Raw genomic sequence first — 22,776 nt, 5'->3', positions numbered from 1 at the left:
TACTGGATATTGACAGAGTCAAATTACAAATAAGCAACTTTAAATTAGTATAATGTTTTCTACATGGGAAGTATGCACATATATTTGAATACCATTTGCTCATAAGGATCTTCAAAATGTTACACAATAAGATGAACTGTTTGATTATTAATGTTCCAATCCTTCTAATCAAACATATGTTATGAAGCTCTGTTTCTATACATATATTAATGACAAAGTCATCAAGAGAAAATTTACAAATAAATTAAATATAATTATCTCCTATATAAGTATTTTTAGATTTGATTAATCTCTAGCTGGAACATATACTTAAGCACTTTTTTTGATTTGAAAACATACACCATAGTTAATTCTTTAAACACTATTTTTGAAGAATTATTCCTAATTTGGTCATGTTTTTCTGTGTATGTCTGTAAAGCAGATTCTATTTATATAATGTATAGAATAATGTTGGACAGAAAAAAGGCCTGAGGTGCAATCTAACCAAAGAATATTGGTTATTAAAGTTCCCGAGTCATTTCATTTTGAGATGACTTACACTTCAGTTGTCTTATGTTCTATTCTCAGAGTAGTGTCACGCTGGGCCATTGTATTTGTAATACCATGTAGTTTAACAAGAAACTTACTGCATTAAAACAAAGCTCAGCACCCATGTTGCTTCCTAATTGCATAATTTGGATTAAACAGAAATGAGAAATTCTAACGAATCTACACTTTACTATGTAGCAAGTCAACTTGACAAACAATATTATAAAACGCTGAAGAAGTAGCTATATCCAGGGTCTCCTCCATGCTTCTCTCCTAGGAAGAATGAACTTATAAAGACCAATAGCTGACTATGCAGTATATACACACCCACACATACCCTGCTCTTGGCATCTGTACAGAAAATATTAATACTTGGGACTAGTAGGAAGTTTTTCAATTGGAATCTAACTTGACCTGTTATAAAAGTTTTACTAATGATATTGTATACACATAGATAGAAAGAAAAGGAAGTGAGCAAAATATCTTAGATCAGCAAGGCACTCTTCATACATAAACCAATTCTAATCAATCTGACACATTTTGGAAAAAAGGCATTTTTTGCATATTGTCAAAATAACGATGATGATGCATAAATAATCCTTTATTTTATTAGACACAGCTGTGATTTTCCATGATCTGCCTTGAGATGTATTTCACAATTTACAATATTGAAATCAGCCAACACAGCAATATCTATATATCAGCCAATGTATATAGACATCACTGAGGCTCTTTAAAAGAAAAAAATAAGGGTTTGTTCTAATATAAACCTGCTTTTCAATAAAATGTTCCAAATAATCAAAAATATTTTAGATTTTGCTTTTATATTACACAAAGATATGCCTTCAGGGAATAATTCTGAAAGAGAAGTTTTGAGCTGTCAAACAGCATTCACTATTTTTTTACACATTGGCTAGAAATGGTTTAGAATGTTAAACACCTGCACTGCAGATAGTGTTAATCAAAAGACTATCCTTTAATAGAGCATAGTACCTAGTGGAGAAGAAAAAGCGAAGGAACATTCAAGAGTAAGTGGTTTTTACTGTTGCAATACCAGTAGTAAGAGAACACCCAATTTTAGTTTTAATGGCAAGCTCTGTAGACATTCAGGTGCCTTATCCTGTAGTCCCATGTATAAACTTGAATAAAATGTGCAAGACTTAGTTTTCTATGTGCAAATTTTTGGAATACATCAATGTGCATTCCTGTGCACTAGGAAAGCTTACTTTGACAGAGATACTATTTTTTTTTTAATTAGAAAAATAGGCATTTTATTCCAAGAACATCATTTATTTTTCCATTTATGGAATGGAAGTTCTTAGCCTCCATTTTCCTTCTTTTAATGATTTTCTTAACATTTTCATCCAAAATGCCAGTGATAGATTTATATTCTTTAAAAATAGGAACCATGTCTCATGCCATGTGGAATACATATTGAAATGCAGTAAAAATAGCCTGAATATATATATTTTAAGAACAATGATAACCTGATTTTTAAAATAGCAGAACACTTATGCTCTGTTGTGATACATGTTAATGCTACATAAAGACAGTTCTTAGGAAGCCAATGAAATAATAATTTTGGTAGTGTGTTTTGTTTTGTTGCTAATTCAAACTTCCAGCATTTGGTTATCTTTTAGCATATATAAGAATTAGAATATAGAATCTTTTGTGAATTGTTATATTTTTGTCTCTTTTTTTCCTGTTACTGTATCTGACAGAAATTCAATTCACACATATATTGAGCCACATATGTGTCAGACTGGGGTCTAATTTTGCGGGGGGCAGGGTGGGTCACAAAAATGAAGAAACCAAGCTTGGCTTCAAGGACCTCAAAGTTAAGCAGGAAAAACAGATACATGTTTTGTCCAAAATACAAGAATCATGAGAAAAAAAAATCCTTCTGGTAACACTTTTTTGGGGGTGGGAAGAGAATTTTCTTTTGCATTCTTTTTTAAAAATAATATATTACTTGTTTTGTAGCCAGCTTGTCTTTGAGCACTGACCCCATTTACTGCAACCTAAAAACATGTACATCAAGATTTTGATTATTTATTGGATTATAGTAGGCCATCTTTCATAATGTGTGTTTTCTAGCACAAGACTAACAATTACTTTATAGAATACTATGATTACTTACCTATTTATTTAATGGTTATGATATTTGTGCAACAAAATATTAAAGCAATAGAGAAGTGTTCCTGGTAACAAAAGATACAACTCAGCAGAATCATGGAGCATATGCTTAATCTGTGACTATTGTTCATACAAGCAACTCTGTTATTTTATTTAATGAATATTAAAAGGTAAAATAGGCCAAATGTAAGTATGTAGGTATAAATTTATACTATTATATATACTATATAATCCTGAAACTATAAAAGTATTGTATATCTTCATAAAATGCTAATGATTTACCATATTTACTTAAAATATGTTTTTAGAAAAAAAGATTATTGATAAATCTGGAAGTACATGTATTCTATTTATCCAATTTATCTTTTTTAAATGTCCTCCAGAGGTGATATCCACTGTTTGGAATATGGTATTTATTATTTTCATGGCTTTCTTTATTTTCATTCATATGTATATGTAGGGGAAATATAGTATTGTTTGTTATTTTTTTTCTGTTAACATGTTTTATGGAAATATAGTGTCTCTCTTATTGTGACTTTATGCTTTTGAGATTTACCCATTTAATGTATGTCTGCCTGTTCATTCATTTTAAGAACATAATATAACTATACATTCATTTTATGAATGTACCATTATTTATCTATTAATTTCCTAATTGATAAATATTTTAGTTGAATCTTTCTGTTTATGATAAACTGAGTTTCAATAATGTTCTCTACATTCCCATTGTTCTTATATGTTAGTGTTAATGTATGGTGGTGGGTCCTGAATGGGAAGAATCACTTTATTGTTACTAAACTTGGGGATACTCTTAACAAAATTTTCCACAACCCTTTCTAGAGCAGTCTGGGACCATCTTTGAAACACAGCTACCCAGATGGCTGTTATGTCTAAAGAAGTGTGGGAAATGCAACTCATGAAACTATCCTAATGTGTTGCATTACCGGGTGTTGTTTGCAAACTGGCCCCCATACATGAAGGGTAAAGAGAAACTAAAGAGGCAAATGAGTCCAGATTGGTAGGTGGCAAATTTAATAACTAAGATAACTTATGTACATGTCTTGGCAAATGAAGGATAAATAGATCTCTATACCTGCCGGCTAGCATCTCAAAAGCTTATATAGAGGCTTTAATTGGGTCCATCAATGTGTAACATCTAGATAGTTTCAACAACACATTGCTTTCTGAAAGCTGAATCCTGAAAGCGGCTCCCACTGTGAAAAAGGTTGGCATAACATACATTCCCAAGACAAGGGAAGGAGGGAGGAAGGGGCCCCTGATTGCCTTGGCCTAGCTTGAAGTCAGCTGGTGCTCATGTTACTTTGTTGACTTCCTTCAGCATGGGGACTTTGGGCAAAATGCTCATTTTCACATTTAATAGGGAAAATCAACTTTATTTCCAAAGTGATGTGCCATTATTGGTCCACAAACAGTGTATGTGAATTCAGATTTCTTCAAATCTTGGTAACATCATTGTATCATTATATATGTATGTGAGTGTGGGTGTGTTTGAACCAGATGCTTTGCATTACCAGTATTTCTGTAGAGAATGACAAACTCCTCATGACTTTCTTTATTAAATTTAATTTTTTATTGTTTTTCAAGTATAGTTGTCTTTATTTTCCTCTCACCACTCTTTCCCACCCCCACCTCCTACCCTCAATCCCATCCCCTTTGGCTTTGTCCATGGGCCCTTTATACATATTCCATGATGACCCTTCCCCTTCACATGTGCTTCTTAAATTGAATTCTTACCTTATTTATTTGTATATACATATTTTAATTTTAAGGCACGAGGTCACTGATAGTGAATTGACAGTACTCTAGCCTTACTTCATTTACTCTTCCAGTTTGCTGGAATTATTTTAAACATTTATTCCCTCCTTAAGCCTCCACCACATATGCACCTGTCTTCATTTCACATTCCTTCTTCTGGACAAAGGGCAGTAGCGAAAGAACTCCCCTATGCTACCATTACCACCTTCACTGACATACCTGCATCCTTGTTTGCTTACCTTGTCCACATTCCTGTTAGTCTGGATAACAATATTTGTTCTTATTTAAAAGCAATTTTACCCTACTTGTAAATTGCATCCAAAGGCTTACTCAAGGAAATAATGCCAGCAATTATTTCTAATTTCTCTAGAATCCTGTTTGTTTATTTTCTCAGATCTGGATCATTCCCATCAATATTTGTATCTGCTTTGAGTTATCTTTTTTTCAATACAAGCTGTAATGATCTCAACCTGAAAACTTCCAAAACCAAACTGTTGATTTTTTCCCCAAGCCTGCTATTCTGCAGTCTCTCTTCTGTCTAAATGCTAAGTCTTTTATTTCTGTTTCTCTTGTCAGAAGGCTTGAAGTTATGCTTGACCTATTCTTTCTCACATCCCAAAACTGAGCAGTCAGAAAATCCTTTCAAATCAACCTGCAAAGTAGATCCAAAAAATAATCACCTCCCAGGACCTTCACTTTCACTGCCATGTTCCAAACTCCCACCATTTTCTGCCTGGAATTCTGTAATAAACCCTAACTGAATGCTACTTACATTCCCACCACTCTTACTCTACAGTCTATTTTCAACCCAGAAATTGAAGTGGCCTTTTCACAACACAGGTCAGAGTATGTTTTGCCTATGTTATATTTCACTGAGTGACCAACACTTACTCATTCTGTTAACATTGTGCATTTAGGATAACCCCATATGTTAAAAATATTATGGCAAAAACATCATGCATGTCATTTTTATTTAAATATTAATTGTTTTGTTGGACAATATTTCTAGAATTAGTGTTAACAGGGTTAATCAATATAATGTTCTATTACTTTGTACATAAATTGAATCTCTTTACAATAAACTTTCCCTCATTCAGGTATCAGTTTTAATACACTGTTCCCAATTTGAAGACTTATAATTTTAATTATAGGCTAATATGTGTTTTAAATTTCCTATTTTCTTTCTTAAATATTTACTAGTAAGATTGAGTGTTTTATCTTTCCATACTAGGTAATTTCTTTTTGTTGAATACTATATTTTAAAATAACGTTTGACACATTGATTCTGCTGCTGCTGCTACTGATGATGATAATGACATATTATCATCAGATAATAGAGGTAGAGTCTCTATCATTAGATGATAGAGGCTGTGGTTCTATCAAATCGAATTCTCCTGTTTTAAATAAATGTTTTATTTTGAAACAGTTTTAGAATTACAAGAAATTGTTAAGACAGTACACTGAGTTCAGTATCCCACACACAATTTCCTCTTTATGAACATGTCACTTTAATATGGTGCATTTGTCACAATTAATGAATATATATTGATGTGTCATTATTAACTAAAGTTCACAGTTTATTCAGCCTTTTTTTAGCTTTAACATAATGTCCTTTATCTCTTCTGGGATCTTGTCCAGGATATCACATTGCATTTAATCATCATGTCTCCTTAGCCTCCTGTTGACTATCACATTTTCTCAGGGGGTTCTTTTTTGGTGAACTTGAAAGTTTAGAGGAATACTTGTCAGGGTATTTTGTTGAATATCCCACAACTGGGATTAGCCCAATATTTTAGTAATGATTAGGCTGAGGATACATGTGTTTTAGGAGGAACTTCAAAAAGATACAGTGCAATTTTCATCGCATCATAGCAAGGCTACACTGTACTGGCATAAATGAACACTGTTGATGTTACTGCACACCTGGCTGAGGCTGTGGCTATCAAGTTTCTCCACTGTAGTGGTATTTTAGCCCCCAGCACTCCACCTTTCAGTCTCTGCAGTGTAGAGGAGAGTCACTCTGCATAGTCCACATTTGAAGAGTAAGGAGTTTTGTTTCACTTAATAATCTACAAAGATTCTTTTGAATTCTTCTGCACAATATGCTTTTCTATTATCTTACATTTATATTCAATCATTTACTTATTTAGAATGGACTCCTGGATGTTTATTTTAAACTTTGGATTATAATCCAAACTATATTTTGCTGATCACATTGCTGCCACTTTGACTATTGGCTTCTATGTCCCTTTGAAATGTTGCTATCATTGTAGTGTTTTGTGTTCATTGGTTTCAGCAATTCTATAATTTTTGTCAGTATAAGATGCTGTAGGCTCACTTTGCATACTTCCCACCCCAATCTTAGAATTAGCCCTTTCTCCAAGGAGCCCCCCTTTTATTGGAGAGGGGATTAGAAACCAAGACCTAGGTGATTAGTGTACTTGTTGCCACTGGGATTTCATTGCTTCTAGGCCCTCTAAGCTGGCAAAACAAAGAATTACATGTTATATGCATATATGCATATGCATACATTCATACTTTCACGTATTTCTACTAGTGACCATCTACATCTATGTTAAACTAAACATAACTTCATACTGACATGTCCCACTGATTGCTAGGTCATTATGTTTAGCTTTGTGAGGCACTGTGAAACTCTCTTCCCCAGTGGCAGTATCATTTTTCACTTACTCCAGCAGTGAGTGAGAATTCATGTTGCTCTGCATTCTCACTAGCAATTGGTGTTGTCAGTTTTTGGATTTTAGATATTCCTATATATCCCAGTAGCTGTGTGGTGGTATCTGTATTGTTTTAATTTGTAAGTCTCTTGCGATAAATGATGTAGCACCACATTTCATATGCTTATTTACCATCTGTATATCTTTTTTAGTGAGGGGTCTGCTCAGATTAGTTGTCCATTTTTGAATCGGGGTGATAGTTTTCTTATTGTTGAATTTTAAGAGATTTTTGTACACTATAGATAACAGTTTTTCATCAGATCTCTGTTTTGCAAATATTTTCTCCCAGTCTATCAACTGTATTTTCATTATTTTAATAGTGATTTTGCTCTCTGTTCACAGAGAAGTTTTTAATATTTGTAATTTTTTCTTTAATAATTGTGCTTTTGGTGGTGTATCTAAAAACACATAACCATAATCAATATCATGTTTTCTTCAAAGTATTTTTCCAAAAGTTTTATAATTAATATTTTATAGTATTTAGGTCTATGATTCATTTTGGGTTAATTTCTATAAAAGGTGTATGTTTTTTGCCTAGTTTTATTTATTTGTTTTTTTTGTTTGCATTTGGATGTGCAATTATCCTGTCACTATTTGTTGAAAAGATGATCTTTTCTCCTTTGAATTGTCTTTGTCCTTTCACCAAAAATTAGCTGACTATATTTGTATCAATCTACTGTTGAACCCTCTCATCCTTTTCCATGATCCATTTGACTATTTTTTCATAAATACTATGTCATCTTATTTACTGAAGGTTAATAGTAAGTCCTCAAGTTGGACAGTGTGAGGACGTCAACTTTGCTCTTCCTTTTTCAGTATATTTTTAGAGTCTATAAATTTATTGAGTAAGAACAAAATAAATGGTAGACATATTAAATTCAGTTTGATTCAGGTTTAGCTGCTGTCCATTTGTGGCAAAGATGAACTGAGGTGGAGAGAAAACCCAGTGATGTTGGCAAAGGGACACTGAACAAAACGATCTTCCATTTGTTAGGAAAGCAAGCTTTGCACAGCAGTGTGAGTGGGTTAGCAAAGGCGGGGGATGCAAAGTTTAGTGAGCAGGGTTAAAATCGGAGTAAGCAGGAACTTCTGAGAGAGGAGAAGGACTGAGCATTGAGAGAACAAGTATCAAAAGGAGCACTTTGGAGATTAGTATTCATCAACACAGAGCTGCTGTTTCACTTGGGGAACACAGTGACCACTTCGTAGCCTTTGGTGGGGTGACGGGCTCCTGGGTGTGCTTTTTCACAGTAGATTTGATCTTCCACAAAGAAATAGCCTTTGTGTTTCAAGTGTGTGCCACAGTCAGTGCACACATAACACTCAGGGTGGCGGTGACAGTCTTGCAGCTACACAAACATACCGACAGAGCGGGTCTCACATTTATCACATGTGGGCAATTTCTGGACATTTGCAGTGAATGCAGCCTTTTTGCAGCCATAACACTCCTGAATCCCAAGGACTTGTTGGGATTCCCTTTCTCCTCAGATTCCAGGATTTCTTGCAAAACTAGGAAAGAAGTGGACTGTATTGGGGGGTCATTTAACTCCTGTTTCTCCTGAAACACCTTGTAAACTTTAGATTCTTTGTTGATGACTAGTCCACTTGGAGACTAAGAATGATCTAAGGCTCTTCCATTCGTCTCTGGCCCACTGGCTACTGACCTTGACTCTAAGGTGCTGTTGAAGTTGGAAATATCTTCAGAGGAGTAGAGTCTGAAGGCTTTGTTGTGCTGGTTTGTGATGATGTTGGGGGCACAGTTGGAGGCAGGTGAGGCAGTGAAGGACATGGTTCTCTCTCCTGTGGCTACTTCCTATGTGCCTGACTTCTTGCCGTTCAGAGGCTGAATTCATCTTGTATGGATGACATTACCTTTCTTCTGTTACTAGAGGAGACCATGCATTACTTTCAGATCTGGCTAGCATGTGAGTATTGTTGTCTGTGCAGCCTTTGAGGTTGTTCTAAGCTTCTGTGTGTGTCATATTGCTGGTATTTTTCCCATCGATGACTGTGATTACATCTCTAATACATGAATTAGCTATATCAGCCTTGCTTCAGGAGTGACCTAGGGAAATGACAAGTGGCTGCCCAAGTCCTTGCCACCCAGGAGACAGACCCTGGGCCCTGGAGGAAAATTTGCTGGGTGATCTCTTCTTTCAGTATTATGTTGGTTATTTTAAGGCATAATTTTCCATACACCTTTTAGACCCAGTTTGTAAATATCTATAAATATTTTCCTTGGATGTTGATGCAAATTGCAGTGGATGTAAAAATGAATTAGGAAGAATAGACATCACAAGAGTACTAAGTCTTATAATCCATGCACTTAAAATATTTCTCCATTTTTTAAATCTTCCTCTGTTAACTTCATTTATACTTTGAAGTTTTTCACATATGAATCTTCTACATATTTTATTAGATTTATATGTGTTTCATGTTTGGTGTTTTACAAATAACATTGTTTTTAAATGTTCAATTGTTCATTACTGGCATTTAGAAGAGCAATAAACTTTTTTTAAATTTTCATGGAATTCTATAATTTTTTAATATGGTTGATTAGTTGCAGGGGTTTGTATTTTATCAATTCTTTAAGAATTTTCTACATGGACAACCTTTTTTTTTAACAGTACAACTATATATATTCTCTTCCAATCAACATCATTTCACCTATTTTTCTGGCCTCATTACTCTATCTAGGGCCTTCAGAACCATGTTGGATATGAGTGGTAAGAGAGGACAGCTTCGCTTTGTTTGCTTTCTTAGAGGAAACCATCCAGTTTCTCAACATCATATAAGACGTTAGTAATAGCCTTTTGGGGGTAAATATAATTTACATGACACAGAAAGACTAAAGAAAACTGGAGAGCAAATAAAAGTTTATTTTTCTGTTAAAGTTGCCCCTCTCCCCCAGAAGAGGCCTTTTATATGCAGAATGCACTAAACATGTTTTACAATTGTTTCCCCCTTCTCTGGAGAGATCCAGGAGAGCTCAATTGGATCTTTGTCATAACAATCCTCTGAGATTCCTAGAGGTAAGAATTTCAAAGACTGGTTTTACCATTTTTCAGCTATGTGCACTTGGCAAAGTTGTTTCAGTTCTTCAGGTTCACTCACCTCATCTATAAATAAGGACAACCATACACACTTCATAGGGTTCTTCTCATGAAGAAATTAAGTAAAACCTGTAAGCACTTAAATCTTTACTGGTGACCTCCCTAAATTTGAGGCCTCTAGAAGTTTTACACTCCCATGCTAATACACTCAGACTCCAGAAATTAATAAAAATTGACATTTAAGTGTCCCTATTTGTTTTTGTCTTCAGTGACTTCTGCTACAAGTAAGCCGATTTCAGCTGTGAGTCTTCAGACTCAACCTGATGGTTTTCCCTGTAACTTTAGCTGTCTAACAGATGCAAGAAATGCTCATTTTCATTTCGTTCAGCCTTTTCTTTTCATAAAGGTGGAAGTGATAATTTCTAAACTCTTTACATGTCAGAATTTTTCTACAATGTCTGGATTGTAGAGTCAGGTAATCTGGACTTGAGTTTAAACTAACACACTCTCTCTCTTTCTCTCTCTCTCTCTCTCATTTTTAAACTTCTAAATAAAAGTTTAAACTCTCTCTGACTAAAAGAGAGAGTCTAAAAGTTCAGTCTCTCTGACTAAACTCTCTCTCTCTCTCTCTCTCCTCTGTGTTCCACACACTCCAAGTCTCATTTTCTTCATCTGCCAAAGTAGAAATCAAAATAATAACTATTCACTCAACCTCACAGTTAGGAGTACATTTTTCAAGTACCAAATATAATGAATTTGTTAGTTAATAATTATAGCATTTTACAAAATGATTACTAAAATATTGTAATAGTTTCTATTTAATAAGCATATTTTATAATATAATACTGGAATTACAAGCATTATATAATTGTCAAAAATACTTTTATATTAATGTATGTTTGTTCTCAAGATGAGTTGCAAGGTTTCACGTCCCACGATGGTGTACTGTCTAACTTTACACTAATACATTAGTTTTTGAATCTGATAAATGACCACAGCTATTTATCCAAATAAATACTGAGAAAACATCTTTAGGCAGGTCATATGCACTGCAGTTCTCCACAGTCCTTACCATTCCCTTCATTAACATTCAAGCTTTCCTGGTTTACTTTTATATTCCAGGTAAATAAGAGTTTTTATCCTAACATTTCAGCCGTTTGAATTGAAGTTTTAACCTAAACACCTTGCCTATTTGAGTTGCCATTCAACATAGCAATGGAAATCATACACTGATACCTGAAATAAAGCCAAATTGCTGACTTTTTGGCCCCTTCTATACTTACCAGAGATTGGAGTATCAATCATGTAACAATTTAACCTGACAAATGAGCAATTGGTCATTTTGACTGGTAGCTTTCCAGTTCTTCAGAAACTCATAAAAACAAACAAAAACTCAGTAAGTCACTCTGATTAGGGATTTTGTGTCTGCTCTTACCTCATGTTCAGAGTTCTTGTCCCTGGACTCTCTCCCTCTAGATGCAGAAAGTTAAGTCATCAAGAACGGTGCAAAGAGGTTGAAGAGGGTGTGAAAGGAGAGAGCCTGTGGTCTGCTGAGACCACCTGAAGTGCTCTGTCTTAGCTGATTGACAAGTATTGCATTGCTAATTTTTATGTCCCTGAAAACTTAAAAAATGAAAAGGCAATAGAACCCTATATAAGATTAGGAACTGATCCCTCATTAGGTTGTCAGGAGCTAGGCAAAGAAGTCCAGGTTGTGCTAAGCCTTCCAATACCTCAATCTTATGTAAGAATGGATAAGAATGGTATAAATACCACATTTGACAGGTAGGTATGTAACTCTAGACTAGGATAAACTAAGTGATTTTCCCCAAGACTACACAGTGGTAGTAGTGAGTAGCCTATGACATTTTGGTAAGTTATGAGTTCGTAGCCTGGCTCTATCATTTTTTAGCTGTGTGTACTTAGCAGTTATTTTTTTTCCATTTTTATTATTTTTTTTTCCATTACCATTTATCCCCTCACACCCTCTTCTACCTCCACCTACCCCTTTCCTCCACACACCCACCACATTGTTGCCTGTGTCCATGAGTTCTTTTACCTTTTTGCTCCATCCCTCCACATCTCCAATCCTTTCCCCAGAGCTAATCAGCCTGTGTCTTTTAATTCTCCAGATTCCTTCACCTCATTTCTAAATGAAGGACAACCATACCTACTCCACAGGGTTGTCCTTATGATTAAAATAAGTAAAACCTGTAAGCACTTAACCTACAGTGCACAATATATTAATAAAAGCAAAGAGAAATCAAATAGCTATTTGACTGATTTTTTAACTCAAGTAAATATTTGTTAATAAATTTACCAGTGTTTTATAATTGTATCATTCAGATTTATACTTCTTAAGTAAATAATCAGTAATAAAAAGCTATTACTTTGCCTATAAAATAGAGAGTGGTACTTATGTACATGTGCATAAAATTGAAAAATAAACTAAATCCAAGGACACAGACAAGAACCCATCAAGTTCAACTGTGTTTTTACCAGATTCATAAAGAAACACAGATCATTTGGAGACACATTGTCCAAATGCCAACACTGAAGCTCCTATGGAAAGCTGTTAAGTGAAAATGAGAAAAATCCTTCAATAGTTTCATGGACTGCTGCCCCCTCAGTCAGTTAACTGAACAGAGTGCAACAGAGGGAAGCATTAGCCAGTGTGTGAGCCTCTTTGCCTGTGTTAATAAGGGACGCTCACATGTATTGTCATCATCAGATTTCAATGTGCTGTTGCAAAAAAAAAAAAAAATGACCCGTGGGAAATGTAGAGGGATTCCAGCCTGACCATATCAACATCAGAAAAACGGTAAATTAGTGTCAAATTGTCCTAACAGCATATCAGATGGCAAATGTAGCTTTGCATTTTGCTAATTTAATTAAATCCTGAATTAATAATCACCAATTTTAGAGTGACTTATTAAGGATTATTAAATGAGATCCAGTTCTATCTTTATGAATTATATGTCAAAAGGAAAAAGTGAAAACTATGTAAAACAGGGAAAGCAGGACAGCTAGGTAATGTTTATCTCACATGTCATTTATTCATTCAATTACTCATTAATGCATTTTTAAACAAATACATATTGGGAACCTACTATTTGCCTGCTTCAGTCTCTGGGGATAAATTAGTGAAAACAGAATCTCTACCCAAATAAAACATGCATGCTGGTAGAATCATTCAGACAACTAGCAACTGAAACTTAAATACGTGACATTGTTTTAAGATAAAGAGGTAAGACTCGTGGGGAGGACTGTTTTAATAGGGTGTTCATGAAAAAGATAGTTTTAAAGCAGAGGTAAATAGTGTGAGAGAAAGAACAATGCAAATAGCCAAGTAAGAATATTCTAGAGAGTGAAAGAGATGAATATGGAGAAAGAGGTTGGTGTACTTGCGATACATTAAGCTGACTTCAGCCATGGGAGCCATGGAGAACATCTGTGCTGGGGTAAGGGAGTGAGCCAGAAGCTGAGCTGTATTTGCTCATCTAGAGCAGTGATTTTCAACCATTGTGCTGACAAAATTTTTAAAGCATGAAACCCCTGACTACTCAGTCAGAGGCACTGACCTCTTTCCCCTGATATTATCAAACATAAAATAACAACAATGCAACCCAACAATAGCTGTCCAGTGTGCATGAATCAAAATTATACCTATTTTTGGTCAGGTTAGACAAAAACATATTTTATGGTGTGCCACAGAATTTTAGCAATTAATTTCTGTGTGCCATGAGGTGTTTATTTCCATATTATATGATGCATACAGAGATGTTTGTTTTTTAACTAATCTATCTTTAAATAGGCTTGTTAATATTACCTTATAATTATGCACAATCAAATGAAGTTGTGATGTTTCTCCACTTCAAAATAAAAATCATATTAATCTCTGAGGAAACCCAGTCCTATTTATTTTTATACATGATTGACTTCATCCTAAAATGAACTTATTCTAACTTTATTTTACCCACAAAATAAAGATTGACTATCAAACCCTGAAGAGTAAAAGTGTTATTAAAAATAAAGTAGGTAAAATGGACAGCATTTTCACCTTTATCATCAAGCATTTGGATAAAACTTTTTTAAAGGTTACTTACTAGTCCATAGAAACTGCATGTTGTCTCCTAATCAGAAATTTAGAAAGTTTTCTTAAATAGCTAAAGAACTTATCACACAATCAAATTAAAGACATACATTTACTTATTTTACTTGTCTGAACAAAATTTCTTTAATTCCTAGCAATCTTAGCAGAAAAAAAATTTCTCTCCAAAAAACGTTGTATCTGGTAGTTAGCCCAATACTGGATTGAGACTGAATATTCCACATGCGTTGGGGGTGAAATTTCATATCAGTTGTTGGAGCAGATCTGATATTGTATTCAAACTTTTCTTCATTTATCAAATCTCATTTTAATTAATAAAACAGTTTTAGTCTAATAACTATATTATGCTTAATAACTATATTCTTTTTTAAGCACTAATGGCGATTCTATTCTATTTTATTTCACTTCCTCCACTCCCCGCCCCTCAATGCACCTATCACACTCATTCCTGCTTCCCACCCTTGATCCTACCCCCTTTTGCTTTCTCCATGTGTCCTTTATACATGTTCCTTTATGACCTTTCCCCTACTTTCCCCATTATCCCTTTCTTCACTCCCTTCTGGTTACAGTCTGTTCTTTATTTCAGTGTCTCTGTTTATATTTTTAATAAATCAAAAGAATGTGAATATAAAAATAAACTTGATCTTTCTGTCTTTCAAGCTTATTTAGTCAATAACTCTTTAGAAATTATGATTTACCTTTCGTTGTAATTGTATTTGGAAAAAGTAATGAATTATTTAAATAAATTAATTATTTGTTTATATGCCTCTACATTTTCCACCTGCTGTTCACCCACTTTTCTTGTTGAAGGAAAGGTAAGTATTAGGGGCATATTGTGGTAAACCCTTGACACATTAACACTTTCACAGATGTTCAGTGAAGCCGTGGCACTGACAGACCCATATTAGAGCAAAGAATGGTGATGACTCAAAGCCATCTCTTCCTTTATCCCCTGCCTGCATTTGTGGGCCTTTACTAGATGTGAGAATGAAGTGGGGGGAAGATTAAAAACAGACATGACATTTTCTTGTGTACTGTTGACATTTTAAAAAACATGTCAAAATGCTTCTTTAGAAAGATCTATTCTAAAATTAAAGCATAAAATGTCATTTTCTAAGGGACTTGAACAAAGAATATAGGGTCTTGTTTTTTATATGTAAAATAACATTGATTTCTATATATAAATTACTGCTTTCTTAACTGTTACACTTTCCATAAAGCCATCTTCTCATAAAGATTGGTGGTCTACAGTGTGATACATGGTTAGGAGTTTTAACTGCTTTGAAATTATAGTGCTAAGTATGACTTCCTTTAATTTACATTGAGTACATTTTTAAAATATTTTTAAAGATTTTACTTATTTATTTTTAGAGAGGAAAGGGATGGAGAAAGAGAGAGAGAGAGAAACATCAATGTGCGGTTGCTGGGGGTCATGGCCTGCAACCCAGGCATGTACCCTGGCTGGGAATTGAACCTGCGGCACTTTGGTTCACAGCCCGTGCTCAGTCCACTGAGCTACGCCAGCCAGGGCACATTGAGTACATTTTATCTGCACACATCGTGCTACTTGAGGATACTTAATACATAACATACAATTGCTGTCTTCAAAAAGCTCATTACAGACAGGGAGAGACAATCATTAAAATAATTTTATTACAATGAGATAAGCTTTATTATTTCTTATAGGATGATGGAAATTTGGAAGACTACTATACTTCTATATTTACTTTACTGAGCTGTTATTATTTTAATGAGTATAAAAAGCAGTATAATGCCCTGGCTGGCATAGCTCAGTGGATTGAGTGCTGGCTGGGAACCAAAGTGTCCCAGGTTCGATTCCCAGCCAGGGTACATGCCTGGGTTGCAGGCCATAACCCCCAGCAACCGCACATTGATGTTTCTCTCTCTCTCTCTCTCTCTCTCTCTCCCCCCCCTTCCCTCCCTAAAAATAAATAAATAAAATCTTTAAAAAAATTCTTTAAAAAAAAGGCAGTATAATAAGATAGCCCCCCAAGATTCCCAGCTCCAGTTAGGTATTCTGTTTCTCCTAGTTATTCAATCAAATGTGAACATAGGTGCTGCTTAAAAGAATTTGTATATGTAATTAGTGTCCCAAAACAGTTGACCTTAAGTGAGAGAAATTTTCTGAGTGGGCCCGACCTTATGACATGAGCCCTTTGAAGGCAGGTAGCTTCTTCCTAGTTGGTCACAGAAAAGAAAGGTCAAAGAACGGGATTCTAGCTTACACAGGAGAAAACAAATATTTGTGGTGTGACCTACCTATGGGACCATGTGAGTAGGAATTGAAGGTGATTTCTAGATGCTGAGAGAGATCCCTGCCTTATAGCTAATAGGAAAATAGAAACTCCAGTCCTAAAACCACAAGGAAATTAATTCTGCCAATAACCAATAGCTTAAGGAGAGGACTGTAGCCCCAGATGACAAGGACAGCCTTTGGCCTTGATTTCAGCCTAATGACACTGTTGGAAGAGGTTATAAAGAGGACCTAACTGCAGGCTGGTTGATCTGCAAGCTAATCCTGGGCTCCTTACTTCCTCTCCTGGTTTTGGGGATATAAATTTTGTCCATCACTCCCATAGTGGGCGCAGTTCTCAAGGATGCAGCCTTGAGAGAACCATGTGATGTTGAGGCCACCCAGATTGAATATGTGACTGAATGAAGTAAAAGTCTCCATATAAACTATAAGATTCTGTATGTCAGGGGCAGAGATCTACATGTACTTGTCCTTCAGCTGCCAGAGACAAGCCTTGTATGTCAGTTCCCTTGCTTGATAAACCTGCCACCTACCTATGTGGAGTCATCTGCCTCTTCAGTTTCTCCGTGTCCTCTATATATGGGGACCAGCTTCAAATAAAACTTGGAAACTCTGAAGGATTCATACCAATGGACACCTGAACAGAGAATCCAGCCACAATGTGCCTGGATTTTTAATTTAAAGAAATTGCAAATTTGTACTACTTTAAATTCATAATGTGAACTTGATTGTCTTCCTATCACATGCCCCTATCATGAATTTTCTAATTATTTTATAATAGAAAAATTGGGACCTAATTGATCAATAAATAAATGAGTCAGCATTCTAGGCAGTGAAGTTTAATCAGAAAAGTTATGAGTTTTGGTGTTGGGAAGATTAAAATTGCAATAATTAAATTTATATGAGCTCAAGTTTTATTGTGTTAAAAATACTGAAAACAGGTTTTATTCTTTTAAAAAATACCTAAAACTCTACCTGTGAATGAACATGATATTTCTCAACAGATAAAATAAAAACACATTGGTAAACCATGACATTAATTACCTTTAAAATATAAATTTAATTTAAAAATACTAAAAAGACCCATTCCTGTGTATTCTTCCTTTTTGAGTCTGACATCCATTCATTCCTCTTCATTCTTACTTTCACCATTCTCATAGGTAACCTATCAATTCATACTTAAATTGATACAATCTCATATCTCATCTCTACTTTATAGGAGACCATTGTGTGTGGCATGGGACATGTAGCCCAGTTCCCGCTCAGAAAGGCCAGTGGAAAGTGAGGTCTGGCACACAAGACCCACGCCCACGGATAGGTTCTCCCATGGGGAATAAGGCCTGCATTGTACCTAGGATGCTTTGAGACTTGCTTTTTGCTAAAACTCCCTCACCCTGAATTGAGGCAGCAAATGTTTACTGCATATCACTAAAGTAACTCCTAAAATCTATGCTAAACCTCCCAAGGATGAGGTAACCAGTTCAACCACTTTTCCCTTTACATTTGCAAATACCCTTCTTTTCTGATGTAATTAGCAACATCCTTTCCTTTGTTTTCTATAAAAGGTAACCACCTAAAGTGAACCTTTTGCATAGTAAATGAGGACCATCCTCAATGTAATTTGCCCAGAAAAGCAGTAACAGCCTGTCCAGGTGAGGGACCGGGCTGGCCCTCTCTTTCACTGAGAGAGAGGCCATGTGACCCCTTTTTCTCCACAGGATTTCAGTAGCCCATGTGAATTTGTACTGTCTCATCCATAACATTGTGGACACTGCGGGCCGGTGTCCACATCACTACTTCAGTCCACAACAAATACTTCATCTTGTAAAAATCTGTCAGTAACTTGCATTCTAAGTGTCCATGAACTCTTAGAATATAACAGGAAACTTACATAAATACATACACTTATTTTGAAGAGAAATATTCCTTAGTTTATAAGAAAGTCTCAAAATTTCAAATGTGTCTTTCACCTAAATATTCACAAGTTCTGCTTTTATAAAATGCTATTCCTTATGCCCATTCTCTGATCTAAAAAAATAAATTCCTGTTGCCAACAGGTTAAATATTTTGATATGCTGCTATTTTTAGTTTTTCTGGATTTAGATCATGACTTTTATGATTTCAGGATTTATTTCCCTTCAGCTGAATCCAGACTTAGTACCTGTCACAGTGTTCTCTGGATGCAATAATCTGACTAACATGTTGAATGTGCTTTTAAGTCATAATGTAGTCTGGTTTGACTATGTCCAATTTTATTCCTTTCATTGGTAAAAATCTTCTCTAAGTCAACGCTTGTACAAAAGAACATTTTATCCAACAGGAATAGCTATTCTGATTGCTTTCTAAATCCAGGGAGCTGAGAATTCTAAAACTTTCATTATTACTACAGGGGGTATTCTCATTTCTATTATTATCATATTTGACAGATATTGTTTGATTCCCCATAATTTCTCTGTACTTTCCATTTCTGTTTATTAGCTTTGGAGTATATTCAAGATTATAGAAAGCTTGGTTTAATTTTGGAGATCTTGCAAACCAAATATAGCATAGTTGTTACACTTTAATAAAATCTCTCTGACAGATTACACTTCCACTATCCCTACCAACACTTTTTTTCCTAGGCCCTGTTTTTACACAAATATATAAAGTCTATACTTCTAAAAAAATAAGTATAAGAGACATCTGAAAAGACTCTGATATTTACTTTATAAAATAAAAACTCATATCTCTATCAACACCAAGAACACATTTATTATTACCTATTTGATAAATTATATATAAATGACACTACTGTGAAAATAAAGTTCTGAAAATAAATTGTTATATATTTTTTAAAATTTTAGATCAAATGTGGCTTCTAAATAAACATTATATAATATTTTTTTATTTTTTATTTTATTGTATTTTTTCCATTACCATTTAACTCCCTTATACCCCACTCCCTCCTTCAGTCACCACACTGGTGTCCATGTCCATGAGTTCTCTTTCTTCCACCCTCTAACTTCCCCTCTCTATCTAGGAGTCTGTCTCTATTTTGATTGTTAGTCCAGTTTGTTTATATGATACCACATGTAAGTGAAATCATATGGTATTTGTCTTTCTCTGACTGGCTTATTTCACTTAGTATAATGTTCTCCAGGTCCATCCATACTATTGCAAAGGGTAAAATTTATTTATTTTTTTATAGCTGAGTGCTATTCCATTGTGTAAATGTTTTAGACATTGCTTGTAGCAATATTTTATCTTATGTAACTTCCCAGGCAATGGAAACAAAAGAAAAATGTAAACACATGGGACTACATCAAACTAAAACGTTTTTGCACAGCAGAGGAAACCATTGACAAAATGAAAAGACAATCCATGGAATAGGAGAACATATTTGCCAATACATCTGGTAAAAGGTTAATATCCAAAACTTATAAGTAACTTATAAAACTCAACACCAAACTAACAAACACATGATCCAATTTAAAAAATGGACAAAGAACCTAAGTAGTCACTTCTCCAAAGAGGATATACAGATAACAAATAGACATATGAAAATACGTTCAATGTCACTTGTCATCAGAGAAATGCAAATTAAAACCACAATGAGATCTCACCTCATTCTCGTTAGAATAGCTGTCATCAATAAATCAACAAACAACAAATGCTAGTGAGGATGTGGAGAAAAGAGAACTCTTTTTCATTGTTGGTGGGAATGCAGACTGGTCCAATTGCTGTGGAAAGCAGTGTGGAGATACCTTAAAAAATTAAGATGGGTCTGTCTTTTGACCCAGCAATCTCACTTCTGGGAATATATCTTAAGAAACCCAAAACACTAATTCAGAAGAACATAAGCATTCTTATGTTCATTGTGGCATTGTTTGTAATCACCAAGATTTGGAAGCAGTCCAAGTGTTTGCCAGTAAATCAGTGGCTAAAACAACTGGGACATGTACACAATGGAATATATATTTTACATGTTGAATTCAGCAATGTGTGACAATTTTGAACTGGTAAAGCCACAAAGACCATTTGCGTTAGTGTTCTGAAAGTCATCTTCACAGAGTAGATTAGAATTTGAATAAGTTATGGAGTTTTGAGCACTATAACCCATATTACTTCTTTAACATTCTAATGACATTTTGAGGAAGATGTTTTAGTGATGTCCAAAGGTGAAACATGTTCAATAAGTATAGACTGCATAGTCCAAGTTAGACATATAGATGGGCAGCAGACATATGCACAACATTAGTAATCATCATCGCAATGTAAATGAAAATTGCAATGAGATACCACCTCACTAGAGTCAGAGTGACTATTGTCAAAAGGTCAACAAACAACCAGTGTTGTTGAGGATGTGGAGGACAAGGAACTGTTATGCACTGTTGGTGTTATCGCAAATTGGTGCAGACACTATGGAAAACAGTATGGAGATTCCTAAGAAACTAAAAATAAATCTACCATAGGACTCAGCAATCCCACTTCTGGGTACTTATCTGAAGAAAACAAAGTTGGAAAGATAGATGCACCCTATGTCATTGCAGCATTATTTACAATGGTCAGATATGGAAGCTACTTAGGTGTCTACCAATAGATCAATGGATGAAGAAGTCATGGTATATACACAAAGTGATATCAGTAAGCAATAAAAATAATGAAATCTTTCCATTTGTGACAACAAGGATGGACCTAGAGGGTATTATTATAACTGAAATAAGTCAGAGATAGACAAAGACTGTATGGTTTCACTTGTATGTGATATCTAAGAAGACAAAACAAATGACAAAAAACAAAAAGATACTATTATAGGGAGCAACTTGATAAGGGGAGGTGAAGAGGATGGGTGAAAAAGGATGAAAGGGAGTATAGTCAATAGTATCTTGACAAGTTTACATGATAACAGATGATGACTAGGCTTAGTGAGATGATCACATTGTATAATATACAAGGTCTGTCGGAAAAAGTCCAGCTATTGTTAATATAACCAAAATGGTTTGTGCAACATTGATGTAACCTGGCAGCCAAGGAGAGTGGATGAGAATGCGCATGAGTGAACAATGATGGGTATACAATGATGATGTACTAGTCAGTGGGGTTAGTAGACGCTGTTGAGAGAGTATGTGTACTGTGTGGGCACTGCACTCAAAATGACTGAGTGAGTAGAGCAATGAATCTACATCAAATTTTGTGTTAAGCTTGAACATTCCTTGGTGGAAAATACTTGGATGACTCAGAAGGCTGCAGCTATGGGCAACTGGTATTTGGCAGCTTCATCACAACAATGCACCTGCTCATGCATCACATTTCATGCAGAACTTTTGGTGAAACATTAAATCACCCATTTGACTCACCCCCCCCCCCCCATAACTCAGATTTGGTGCCCTGTGACTTCTGGCTTTCAAAAAGGAAGAGATTTCAGGCCATCAGTGAGATTCAGGGAAATACTGCAGGGTAGCCAATGGTAATTGTCAGAACTGTGTGAGGTCCCAAGGTGCCTACTCTGAAGGGGACTGGGGCATCACTGTCCTATGTATAATCTTTCTTGTATCTTGTATCTTTTTCAATAATTGTCTCTATATTTCATAGTATATGGCTGGGGACTTTCTGGACAGACCTCATATAAATGTTGAGTCAGTATATTGTGCCTCTGAAACTAACACAGTATTGTATACTGACTATACTTAAATAAAAAATATAAAAGCAAAATAACATACTATAGGAAGTTCTAGAGTTCAGACATGAACCCAGCCTAGGTCACTTGAGGTCTTTTTATTAACCTGTACTGAACATTAGATAGATTCCTTTATGATTGGAGAATCACTATTTATTAATTTGCATAAATTATTGCCTAAACTGTATCATGCAAGTACAATCTTAAAGAACATGCTGTCTATACAAACTATAGGCACAAAAATATATGTACAGTTGAGAGTTATAATTAATTAGCTCCACTAAAAATATTTTTATAACATATCCCTAAAGATCAAATTAGTCTATGGGATTTCAGTTGAACCCTATTATTTTGTAAAATATAACCACATGTGTATATGTATTTTTAAACATTTTAAAATTTTTATTTATTGATTTGAGATAGAGAGGAAGAGGAAGGAGAAGGAAAAGGTGGGGAGAGAGAGAGAGAGAGAGAGACAGAGAATGAATTTCGTGTTCTATTTA

The 22,776-nt window shown here is 34.9% G+C and overlaps 1 pseudogene; it reads right to left on the bottom strand.

Moving 5' to 3' along the window:
- Positions 1–8,356: 8,356 nt before the first annotated feature.
- Positions 8,357–11,671, bottom strand: LOC123815634 (annotated as a pseudogene).
- Positions 11,672–22,776: the final 11,105 nt, after the last annotated feature.

Source organism: Phyllostomus hastatus, unplaced genomic scaffold (genome assembly GCF_019186645.2).
Source record: "Phyllostomus hastatus isolate PE091 unplaced genomic scaffold, TTU_PhHast_1.1 phas_contig_196, whole genome shotgun sequence".
Lineage (NCBI taxonomy): Eukaryota > Metazoa > Chordata > Mammalia > Chiroptera > Phyllostomidae > Phyllostomus > Phyllostomus hastatus.
This window is presented reverse-complemented; position numbering and strand designations above follow the sequence as displayed.